The following is a 13,178-nucleotide window of genomic DNA, read 5'->3' as shown; positions in this document are numbered from 1 at the left end:
AACCTAACTGCATGTCTTTGGACTGTGGGAGGAAACCAGAGCACCCAGAGGAAACCCACGCAGACACGGGGAGAACATGCAAACTCCACACAGAAAGGCCCTCACCAGCCACTGGGTTCGAACCCGGACCTTCTGAATAAGCTGCAGCTCACAGCAAGAATATTGTAACTAGATGAATAACATTCTCAAAAGAATTATATTACACATCTTTTACAATTAGTCCACTGAATTAAATGGATTTAACTCATTCATCATCAGTAAGTGCTTTATCCTGGTCAGGATTGTAGTGGATCCCGAGCTTATCCCAGGAATTATGGGTGTGAGTCGGGAGTTGCAGTGAATCATCAACACACATTCACACACCGGGACAATTTAGTATAGCCAATCCTCTCATTGACATATTGGAAGGTCAGAGGAAATGCCAGAGAATCTCAGAGGAAACCCATGTGGATGCAGAGAGCGCATACATAGGGAAGCCATGGCCTAATATTTAGAGAAGCAGCTTTGGGACCAAAAGGTTGCTGGTCCGATACCCTGGACCAGCAGGAATGGCTGAAGTGCCTTTGAGCAAGGCACCTAACCCCCAACTGCTCCCCAGGCTGCTCTGGGTACGTTGTATGTCGCTCTGGATAGGAGCATCTGCTAAATGCCTGTAATGCAATGTAATACTGTATAAAGATATGAAACTTCACACAAACAGTAATCCCAGATGAGGATGAAACCAGGAACCCTGGAAGTGTCAGTAAGCAACATTACCCAGTGCACCACCAGGACAAAGTTGATTTGTTGCTAATAATAATAAATGATGCAAAAGCAGTCCTCCAAAGCTCTTGATTCTGCACACAATGTGCTTGCTCACGTTGCCACTGGAAACACAGTGCTGGGGACAGCATTAATGACATCTGACTCCTCAATCATTCTTTTGGACAGATTCCTTTTAAAGAATCTGTTGAAACGCATCTGAATTGAATTGTGACATGAACTTAAATGTTCATATCATTGACTTAAAAATTCTGGTACAATCCTAAAATCAAACAGTTTAGCATCATTAAAAAAAAGGTCAGCTGCAGAACTGAGCCCTGAGCTGAACATCAACATTGTCAGCCATGTGACAAACCTAATACTGGAGAAGCTACCAGTAGGTTCCTGATGAACTCGCTGAGTGAATGTCAGCTCAACACTGGAGTTAGCAAGAATATTCATTTCTCAGAACACACCATGGCATACAAATATGGCTGCCATGGACTACACTTTCAAACAAACACGAACATTCGGTGCAGTCATTGTCCTCTTCGGCTGATTACAACTGATTTGATGGTCAACATGAACAGCCAGTCTCAGTTAGGAAGGAGTTATAAAATACGGCAGTCAAGCTGGGCATGTTTTATCCCTCACTGGCCGAAAGGCCCAAAGGAGGATTATGTCGTGGCAATGTCCATCCGTCCATCCATCTGTCTGCCCATCCGTCCATCCCGGGAAGGGTGCTCACCTTCTGAAATCAACTCCTCTCGCAATTTTTGGAGGAATTGCATGAAATGTCTCAGGATTTTGTTATATGTTGGTAATACACATATTGCAATTTCGTTCAATTCAGTTGCATTTTACCAGAGTTGTGGCTTAGTTGCCAACGGGGGATATTGTGCTCTCAGAGCACTCTTGTTACTTCCTGCTGTAGTTTACATTTACGTAAATTAACATGGAATTTAGCAGACACACTTATCCAGAATAACGTACAATGAGTGCAAAAGTCAGGTACACAAAGTGCTGAACTTCTAGACAAGAAAGTTCTAGTGCCAACTGAACAAGTGACAGTAATACCTAGTGTAAGATGCTGTTGAAATACCGATACTCAAACCAACCATATAAAGGATAACTAAATAGAGAACTCAAAACAGCTAACCCCAGGCGAGACAGTACACAGCCTGGGTTGGTTTCGACTGAAAAGCAGTTACACAGTGGGCAGGGAAGAACCTTATTGTTGCTTACAGTTAATACAGTTTAAATTTCCCTTTCCTTTTCATTAAATTAAACATAATTACTGACAAAATAAATTATAGTGCTCATTTAATAATTCTTTGTTGGGATGCATTCACATAAATACAGTGTTGAGTGTTTTCTGAACATTTATATAATCAGCCTACACTGTAGCATAAAGTAATAGAATAATAAAAGGCTTTTAGTGCCACTGTTACAGAAATCACATATCAGACCCAGGTGTTTCTTAAAATCTAAAACGATTCACACATTCGCTTTTTTTTTCTTATTATCTAAATCTATTCACGCATTCTAGAATCAGGAAACGTACGTTTGTCATCGGAGATTCCAGACAACGAGGGTGATGTTCTGACGTCATGAAGGCGTCTTCTAGCTCATGCAGCAGATGGAGAGCAACTGCAGCCCCTGACTCCGAAAACGGCAGCCACCTTGTTCCCATGAGGTTTAGATAGATATATAGATTTGATTGACTTTATTGATCCCAAGCTGGGAAATTGTTTTGTTACAGCAGCAAGTTATCAAACATGCGAAAAGAAAAAGACATGCTGTCCAACATCTCATCTCATCTCATTATCTCTAGCCGCTTTATCCTGTTCTACAGGGTCGCAGGCAAGCTGGAGCCTATCCCAGCTGACTACGGGCGAAAGGCGGGGTACACCTTGGACAAGTCGCCAGGTCATCACAGGGCTGACACATAGACACAGACAACCATTCACACTCACATTCACACCTACGGTCAATTTAGAGTCACCAGTTAGCCTAACCTGCATGTCTTTGGACTGTGGGGGAAACCGGAGCACCCGGAGGAAACCCATGCGGACACGGGGAGAACATGCAAACTCCACACAGAAAGGCCCTCGCCGGCCACGGGGCTCGAACCCGGACCTTCTTGCTGTGAGGCGACAGCGCTAACCACTACACCACCGTGCCGCCCACTGTCCAACATATAACAGAATTTTGGAAAAAAAAAAAAAAACAAGAACAAGCCAGCTATACAATATACGTTTTTTTATGTAATGATCTCATCTCATTATCTCTAGCTGCTTTATCCTGTTCTACAGGGTCGCAGGCAAGCTCGAGCCTATCCCAGCTGACTACGGGCAAAAGGCGGGGTACACCCTGAACAAGTCACCAGGTCATCACAGGGCTGACACATAGACACAGACAACCATTCACACTCACATTCACACCTACGGTCAATTTAGAGTCACCAGTTAACCTAACCTGCATGTCTTTGGACTGTGGGGGAAACCGGAGCACCCGGAGGAAACCCACGCGGACACGGGGAGAACATGCAAACTCCACACAGAAAGGCCCTCGTTGGCCACGGGGCTCGAACCCAGACTTTCTTACTGTGAGGTGACAGCACTAACCACTACACCACCATGCCGCCCACTGTCCAACATGTAACAGAATTTTGGGGAAAAAAAAACCCAAGAACAAACCAGCTATACAATATACATTTTTTTATGTAATGATAAAAATACATTTTTATCTGTATATTGTATAGTCAGCTCGTTTGGGGGATCTTTTTTTTCTAAATTCTATTTTATGTTGTACAGTGTGTCTTTTTCTTTTCTATCATGTGACATGGTGACGTTCCGCAGGGCCAGCAATAAAATTTCTAAACAGCATGCATCCCGATCAGTCAGCACTTCGGTCACGCTCACACTCTCATATTACTAAATCATACACACCTGAACACGATCGCCATCACACAGTATTTAAGATCCCCGTTTTCACATCCATGTTGCAGAGTAAAGCTCAGCATATCTTTACCTCAAAATCCAGTGAAAAGTACAATCTCCCATAAATGACTGAACTATGTCTAATACGAGAGTCAGCTGTAAAGGCACTAAGTTATGGTAAAAGTTTAGAGTGAAAATGCTGTCTCGGAAAATATAAATTCTCGCCCTTTGTCTTTTCTTTTTCCTCTACATAATATGGAACACACAGGAAACTGAAATCAGGAAGCACCAGGACAGAACTAAAAAGAGAAGAAATATGGAGGGGTAGTTTAATTCACTCTGACGCACTGCGTTTAATATGCAGCACTTGGAAAAACAATAACAACGCTTTTCAAATGTGCTTTGCCATCACCTTCTCGCGCTATACTTCATTCATATCCTGCTTTGATCAGTGTGTACAGCGATGAACCATAAAGCCACACAGGGCTCAGACACTGTGGCAGGGACATTTCTGCTCCATGTCAGGCAGTGTCAACTCTATCAGTTCAGTAATGTGAGAGAAGAGAGACCCTCAAGAGAGAGGGAGAAGTCAGTCAGTCACAGGTCAATGCTTCTGGGCTTTTCATTCTGTGTGGGTGTGTGTGTTGGTGTACATGCTTGAGTTTGAGCTCTGTTTTCAGTGATAAGGCATCAAAAGTCATTTCCTAGCTATTACATGACAATGGCTGTGTACTGAAGACAGCCTGCAATGAGCGGTAAACAGAATTAAAATGATGGAAAGAGCAGCAAAGGTTACAAGCTTGATGGAATGATCTACTCAGTTAGCTGGATGTTTTTTAAATATCTATCTATTTATTGGTGTTTACCTCCACCAACTTTGATGGAGGAGGTTATCCATCCATAACCGCTTATCCTGTGCAAGATTGCGGGCAAGCTGGAGCCTATCCCAGCTGACTATGAGCAAGAGGTGGGGTACACCCTTGACAAGTCACCAGATCATTGCAGGGCTGACACATAGGTGGGGTTTACATTAGACCGTATCAGCGGATCATCAGATTAACGTTTTTAAAACGATTAGTGTGCACACAGCAACGCCAATACACGATTCGCGTGCACACAGCAACGCCAATACACGGATACGCTCGGCTCCGCAGGCATCCTGCGCTCCAAATCACTCCGCCCTGAACAGCGAGTGCCCTCTGGAGGGTGCGCACTCCGGCCCTGCGCAGCTCACAGAGCACGCGAGTGAAGTGCACGAGCAGTAATTCGGGACTGAGCCACTGTGTGTGTGATCCCAGTGCATATCGGGTATGCGCGTCACCTGCCACTTGCAAGTGGAAGGATGGCAAGCCTAAAGACAATCATAACTACACAATGGGCAGTATTTGCATCAGTATTTGCAGTATTTTCATACTTTTATACTCTTTAATGAAAGGTGATACAAGGCGGAAGTCCGCGCCGTTTTTCAGCAGTCGCATCACATGAACAATGCCAGCGAATCAGGAAGGTGGATGTCACAGTGACGTTGTCCAATGACGACGCCAGCTAGAGCTCAGCACAGCGTATCCGCGTATTCTCAATGTTTACACAGCACCGGACCAGACACGATCTGGATTGAATACGTGGACCCTGGCGGATTCCCGTTTCCCGGCGTTTCCAGGCGTTTTAATGTAAACGGACAGTGCATCCGCGAAGTAAACGAGACAGATACGGTCTAATGTAAACTTGGCCATAGAGACAAACAACCATTCACACCTACGGTCAATTCAGAGCCACCAATTAGCCTAACCTTCATGTCATTGGAGGAAACCAGAGCACCCAGAGGAAACCCATGCAGACACGGGGAGAACATGCAAACTCCACACAGAAAGGCCCCCGTCAGCCACTGGGCTCGAACCCATAACCTTCTTGTTGTGAGGCAACAGTGCTAACTACTACACCACCATGCTGCCTGGAGGAGGTTATGTTTTGATGAAATTTGGAGGAAAGGTGATCCATGGGCCAAGGAACAATTAATTAGATTTTGATACAAATCCGGATATGTATGCAGATCCAGGATTTTTATTTTTTTTTGTCTGTTCCCAACATAACTCCAAAAGTAGTAAATGGATTTGGATGAAATTTGGTGTAGAGCTTTAGTATTATCCTAGGTTCAAGTGATTTGATTTTGATGTTGATGATATGTGGCTTGGCAGAGATATACACTCGAACATGTGCCCTTCTAGTTTTGTTCCCGTTTCCATCTTTTGGTTTCATTTCCTACATACAATGCACTCCACAATAACCTATACAATTCTGAAGAGAAAATAGAGAAGGCAAACCTATATTACTGAGTACATCATTTCATTATTTTTGTGATTATTACAGAATTGTCTGAAGCAGCAAATGGAACTTGCTGTATAGTGCATGAATAAAATAGCACCGAAACAAAACAATTGGTGACTCAAATTACTATTACTACTTTTACCAACTGTTACAATTTACGGCCATATATTCTGTTTTTTATCGTATTGTTTATCTATTTATTTTCATATACTCAGTGTATTTATACACACCATTATACAGTTAGAATACAATGTTTATGTACAGTATAATACAGTTTTTCCAGCAGCCAAAGGCTCCCCTGTCAGTATCAGCTCATGTATGAGGAAAAGGGCAGATGGCACGTTCCTCCAAGTTTGTTACGCTGCCCTGTAATACAGCATGAGCAGCAGTTTGAAAAGACAAGTTTGGCTATTCTCTCACATCTCAGAGGAACCATGTGTTAGTCTTCACCTTTCTTGGTTGGTAGATGTTTGTATAATAGGAGAGAGCTGGTGGATGGGAATTGGCAGTTGTCCCAGTAGCTAGCATTAACCAGCTAATAAATGATAAGCTTGATGATCGAGAACTAGCTAGCTCTATATAGATGTGTTTTTCAGTAGTTGTTTTGGAGATCTGTGATGATCGTGGACATTACTAGATATTAGGGCATATACAATATACTTATACAACAAAGATGAAAATGATGCAATAGGAAAACAAACACTCGTTCCTGATTCAAGGCCAGCAACTGGAAGGAGGACATTAGTCTGTAGTGAAAGAGCACTCGAAAGTAATGGAAACACTACTATTGTATATGTTTTACACAAAAGGGCACAACGAATTTCTGCATTTTCATCTGAAGGGGTCTGAAATTGCACTGTGTCGTTCTATAGAGGATAAATGCTGTATTGTAGAACATAATGAGTGCATGTACAGTATAATGCAGTATATATCCTGCGTAACCATGTTTAGAGCAGAACAAAAATATACCAAGCTTTTTTCAGAATGGTGCGTCTCTCAGGAATTCAAGAGCTTCAGGGTTAGCACTCCTCTGCTCTTGAGAGCCTTGACTGCCAACCAACATTACGTTAGTGTGGGGGTTTCAAACAAAAGTTAGCAGATGAAACATTTAATATATCTCTAGCTAAAGGCATGGAGTTCCAGAGTGATGTTCCTGTGACCCTCCTGTATTGCTTCCGTCAAAGCTTTATACATATTCAAAGTCTGACACATGGATCTCATGCCAAATGTCAAACTCGGCACGGATTTCTGGGGGAAAACATTAAACTTGTATTTCTTTTTCTTTTATTTTCTTCTGGAATGATTTCAGAGTCATTATTACTAGGGAACATACACTATTTGATTAAGTTGTTTGACTCACATAATACCATTAGCTTTATGGGTCACAGAGTTGAGCATAAAATATATTCACATAGTTTGTGGACATCCATATCCACTTATACCTTAAAGTGAGCATGTTTGTTCATGTAAACGAGTGTCTCCTATGTGAACTAGGTCATGAATCTTTTGTCATAAGCAATCAAATCTAATTATGGAGATACTGGGTGCTCAATAAGTACAAGCACTGTGCTCTTAAGGTAGGGTGGCTATTGCTGGCTAAAGGTCACCAGTAAAAGAGTGAAAATGTTCAGCTTACTTCTAGGCAATTCATGTAAGAATAAGCTTTTACTGAGTAGGAAATAGGGACGTTAATAATAGACCAGAACTTCATGTTCTATCTTTGTAGCAGAAAGAGGGGCGATTTCGCCTTAAGTGAAATCCATAGACATATTGTGCTTTAACAGTGGGCGGCATGTGGTAGTCAGTGTCTCTACGTTAATGCATAAAAAAAAAACAGCAGTCATTTCAGACAGATGAGTGTGCAATCCAATCCACTCCAAATTCACTCAATTAGTCTGGAATAAATTAGTAGAAGAGTGATTATTGACCCCTAGGGATGTTAGTGTAAGATTGCACATATTTTAGTCTGGCAAAGCTGACAATAGATGTCCCAATGTTTTAAACAATTAGTGAATTATGCAGCCAAGTTACACATGATATCAGTGGTATGCAGCTTACATAATCAATAGCATGATGCTTTTGAGTGTTTCACATTGTTTTAATAAGCCAGCTTAGAGAAGGAAGTGAAGATAAGTCAGCCAGTCAGAAAACAAATGCTTTTTTCACCAATTTGCATAGTGGACCAGAGTTGCTAATTAGTCACTATATTATATTGCAAATATACACTCACTGGCCTCTTTAGTAGGAACATTTTCACACCTGCTACTTTATGCAATTATCCAATCTAGCAAATCATGCAACATCAGTGCATAAAATAATGCAAATACAGGTCAAGAGCTTCAGTTAATGTTCATATCAAACATCAGAATGGGGAAAATGTGATCTCGGTGACTTAACTGTTGGTTCAAGCTCAAACATCATTGTCATCATTGGCTGTCCATCGCTAATGATGATGACTGCTTCATTAGGATGCACAGAAACGCAGATGGGCCACAAGACCCGCACCAGAGCGACAGAGCTGCCCGCAGCGGTGGCATGAACAGCCTGGCCAAGCCGCCATGGAATGTCTGGCCTTGTGAGCTCCTGCATACTATTCTCCTCTCCTAACGAAGTGCCTTGAGCAGTAAGATAAGACTAACGATGTCATGCCCCCATCATGTTTCTCTGGACCTCCAGATCTGATGCCAAGTGGTGCACAAAAGTGCCACAGACCTGATGGGTATGGAAGTTGCCCCACAATCACAACCAACTTGCCAAGTGATACCATCTGTTGGCCATTTGAGTGGCTCTTCCACATACCATCTGGTGGTGTGCCATTGACCCTGTTGGGTTCATCTGCCACATTGCACCGAAAAGTGCCTTCCTGCCAGCGCCTGTTTGGTGATGTACTATTTAACCCATAGCTGGAATTCAGGCAGGTGCTACCACTCCAGGTCAGAGCAGACCTGGGAGCAATGGTGAGTAAGGGGTAACTCCACTTTCTCCAATACTCAAGTCTTCCCGGACCAGAGACTTACCACCGGTTGCAGTTTAAAGTCATACCCAGGACTCAAGCTCAAACAACTCAAATAACCACTCTATGCAACCATGATGAGCAGAAAAGCATCTCAGAACACAACATGACCACATCAGGTTCCAATCTCGTCAGCCAAGAACAGGAGTCTGAGCTTATAGTGAGCATGGGCTCACCCAAACTGGACAGCTTAAGATTTTTTTTTTTTTTTTTTTGGGGGGGGGGGGGGGGGGGGAGGGGGGGGAGTGTTACCTAGTGGTTTTCCAATCATAAGCTGTCCAGTTTCACCCTGTTGTGCATTCTGAGATGCACACCATTCTCTGATTTTCTGAATGGAGAAGGTGAATCAACTGAAAATCTGTCTTTCTTTCTCATTCTCAGTTTTTCTTAAGCCTGTGGTTGCCACTAATAGATAACGTGTAATTTCAGGTTTCATCATTTGTAGCATGCTCCATTATCAAGGAATATGAGAGGCTGGTCATAAGCCAGGGAGGGAGCACACTTGGTTTGTTCATGAAACTGAACGTTGCATAATCGTTATGTGCTTTTAATGCATTTAAGTGAAACTATCAAACATTCTATTGAGTAATTTTCTTATTACTATTGACCAAGTGTCAATCGACTATGCATATTAGTATTCTTTTTTTTGTCCAGGTCTACATCACTGCTTCTTTTTCAGCAGAGGACTTTTGTGTGGGGTGTAGGAATGGAGATATTTGCAGTTCACTTCAATGCTTACTGTTCTCTGTGTAACTGCTGTTCCTGCTGCTTTCAGGTCATCCTGCAACTCTTTTTGTGTGTCTGCTGACTTCTCTCTTACCATCCTGAAAGGTTTTGGGATTATTACTGGTTCCATGCCTTTTACATCTGCATATTAATTTATCAGTTGTACTGACAGGGATGTTTAAATGTCTTTGCTATTGCTCTGTAGTGTTTAATAATTTTGTCCCTGAAAACTTTTGGAAGTTCCTTCACCTTCATCATGATTGATGTTACATGAAATCTTCCCATATAGTATCAATAATTTTTCCTATCATTTTTGTTTTTAAACATATTTGGTTATTTGTTTATGCTGACGAATTCATGCTATGTATGAGTACAAAGTCAAAAGCATTATGTGTGATGTGAATTGGAGATAATATGCACTGTAAATATATTAAATGACAAAAGAAAAAACAAGTGTTCGAATACTTATTTCCCCTCACTGTACGTACACATCACAAATTAAACTGTGAAACTTCTGAACTGAAAACGTTTCAATGAATTATTTATTGTTTTGTACCAATAAAGTGAGGTGTTCCAGGGGTTCTTAGGTTTCACCCACTCAGTGTTAGTTTTGGTACATGTTTCCTGAAGGTGTTCTGTTGCATAATATCCACCAACTGGGCTTCAAATAGAGCATGGTATGTCCAAATTGACTTCAGGTGTCAGAAAACGGCAGGCACTTCTTAGAGCAGTTGCAGGGGAGAGCGGGTGCATCGCAAACTGGTAGACAAAGCCAAATCGAGAGCCAAACTCAGAATCGGGGCCAATGGTCAAGCGATGTGCAGACAGACTATAGGAGACTGGACAAGTAATCAGAGTCGGGAACTAACAGAACTAGAGTCAAAGGTCACAGGAAGTCGACACTATAAACAATGGCTTAGTAGGGTCAGGTGGTAACACACTGACCATTACTTTGCACTGATGGGTGGTTGTTAGAGTCCTTAAGTACACTTAGTAAATGGGGCACAGGTGTGGCACTGATTAGAATTCCAGAGAGAGAGGGCCATGAGGTGTATGAGAGTTGTAGTCCATGGCGGCCATGTTTGGAGGCTGCCACGAACTCTGGTTGCGAGCACTGTGTGTGACTTCAGCAGGAGGAGCTCAGATTCTCAGATTGACATCTGGGTTATGGAAAGTATTTCATGCAATGCAGACTGCAAGCATTCTTTATTTAATTATTTAAATTAAAATAAAATGTATTAAGACTAAAATGTCAATTTTAGCCATCCTTGGTCAATCCCTGCAGGGGAATTTTTCGATACAATATATAAGTAATGTACTGATGTTAAATGGCACAGACTATAACACAAACTATTCTGGTATCAGAGACACAGATGCCTTTTAACATCTGTACCATAATCCTTCACTTAAAATGAATAGTGTATTACTCAGGCAATTTGAAGCGGCCAAGGCGCCATGCCATCACACATACACAAACATCTGGAGGCGCAGCTCTCGGAGATGTGTTATTGTACAGCGGCTGCCTTTTATTGAATACCCACATTAAACATGCTCTTTGTTGCCATGTCAAGCTGCCATGTGCTTTTAGAGCGTCATTCCCATGTAATCTGGGAAATAAGCACTCAGCTCGCAGAGTGTCTCCTGCCAACGCACATCGGCAAATAAAGCACGTAGTGAGTGCTTTCTTAAAAACCTGAGGCAGAAGAACAGGATATGAGCTAGGAGATAGATCCACCAGCATGTGTGTTACTATCAAAGTGACATAATGAGCACAATTCCTGTTCATTTCCGGCCCTTTTGCTATAAATTGTTGGCAAAATTTCAAAACATTGGGTCCTCTGTGGTTCCCTGACAAACATCCTTAAATCCGGTTATGGTGTTGCGAAGATAACAGAAAACAGGAAATGAATGGCCATTCATCTTCTACAGCATTCACTGGACACAATACTGAAAAAAATTATATTTTGGTGGATTAGATTTTTTTTTTCAATTGCAATTATGTGAATAACAATTCAAAAATATTCCTGTATGAAATTGAGAAGTGGAATGCTGACATCATTAAGCCTAAAACACACTGAACAGATCTAAAGAAAGACTAGTAGGCCTAGTGAAATAGTGAGCAGACAGGCCACACATTAATCTCCATGTTGATACAAGCAGAGAGAAGAAACAACATAGGAAAACATAGCAACAACTGTCATTTTCTATTGCTCTGAGAACGCAATCAGTTCCAGCTAATTTCTAGCTCCATTTCCAGCTAACTGCCCTTAGTGATGAGTTCAGTTTATAGGCAGTGTACAAAGTTCGACTTTGGGACTTTAATGATCTGTCATGCAGGAAAATAATCTAAATGTGTTGTTGCAAATTGTCCCAAGCTTTGTTCAGCCTAGCTCATTTCCAGAGATGCTTTACGACTATCGACAGAAGTAAATGCTGCGAGCCCTTTGCGCTCTCCCTATCTCGTAAAAACCACACCTGTGTGCACACACGCACACAACATTCATCATAGCTTCCTGTAATATTCGAGATGGTGCTCGACCCTTCGGGATGTTGTAATTACAGGAACAGAAATGTCACCCCACTCGGCTGTACTGGTGATAGATCACTCACAGCCATTATATAAATGCTGATTCCCATCAACACAGGCATTTGCTATGGGCTGCAGTGACTCACCCCCTTCATCAAAACTTTGCACTCTGATTCGCTGCTAGAAATTGAATGGCATTTTTTACACAGAGTGGAGACACAGGCTAGTGAATATACCTGTAGATGTATGGTAAACTCTAGTACATTAATTTGTTTGAGCTTATTTTTTATTTGTACAAGTTCAGGAGAACAAACTGGCAAAATTAGTGAACTTAATACAGTTGCCATAATATAGCTGTAACATTTATTGAGGACATATACACACTCACTGGTTACTTTATGAAGAACGCCTGTACGCCTTCACATTCAAGCTATTATACAACCAGCTATTGATGTGGCAGCAGTGCAATGCATAAAGTCATGCAGAAACACGTTAAGAGCTTCAGTTAATGTTCACATCAAACATCAGAATGGAGACAAAATGTGATCTCAGTGACTTTGACCATAGCATGATTTTCACATCCAACAGTGAGACAGAGTGGTGTGTAAAACAAAAAGTATCCAGTGAGCAGCAGTTCTCTGGGTGGAAACACCTTGTTGATGAGAGCGGTCAGGGAAGAGGTCATGGGGAAGCCATGGCCTAATGGTTAGAGAAGCAGCTTTGGGACCAAAAGTTTGCTGGTTCGATTCTCTGGACTAGCAGGACTGGCTGAAGTGCCCTTGAGCAAGGCACCTAACCCCCAGCTGCTCTGGCAAGAGTGGTGGCATGCCTTGTATCTGCTTAGCCAAAGAAAAGCTGATGATGTGATCATCAGTTCGAGTGGTGCCTGACCGAAATGAAAAAT

General features: G+C 42.0%; 1 protein-coding gene across 1 annotated transcript in view; it reads right to left on the bottom strand.

Annotated features, from left to right (window-relative positions):
• The window catches only part of ramp1 (receptor activity modifying protein 1), a 114,319-nt gene that overhangs the window by 22,870 nt on the left and 78,271 nt on the right, over positions 1–13,178 (bottom strand). The gene's annotated exons all lie outside the window — the stretch shown is intronic.

This window comes from Neoarius graeffei, chromosome 9, assembly GCF_027579695.1.
Source record: "Neoarius graeffei isolate fNeoGra1 chromosome 9, fNeoGra1.pri, whole genome shotgun sequence".
Classification (NCBI taxonomy): domain Eukaryota; kingdom Metazoa; phylum Chordata; class Actinopteri; order Siluriformes; family Ariidae; genus Neoarius; species Neoarius graeffei.
The sequence above is the reverse complement of the archived record's forward strand: the minus strand, read 5'-3'. Positions and strand labels throughout refer to the sequence as shown.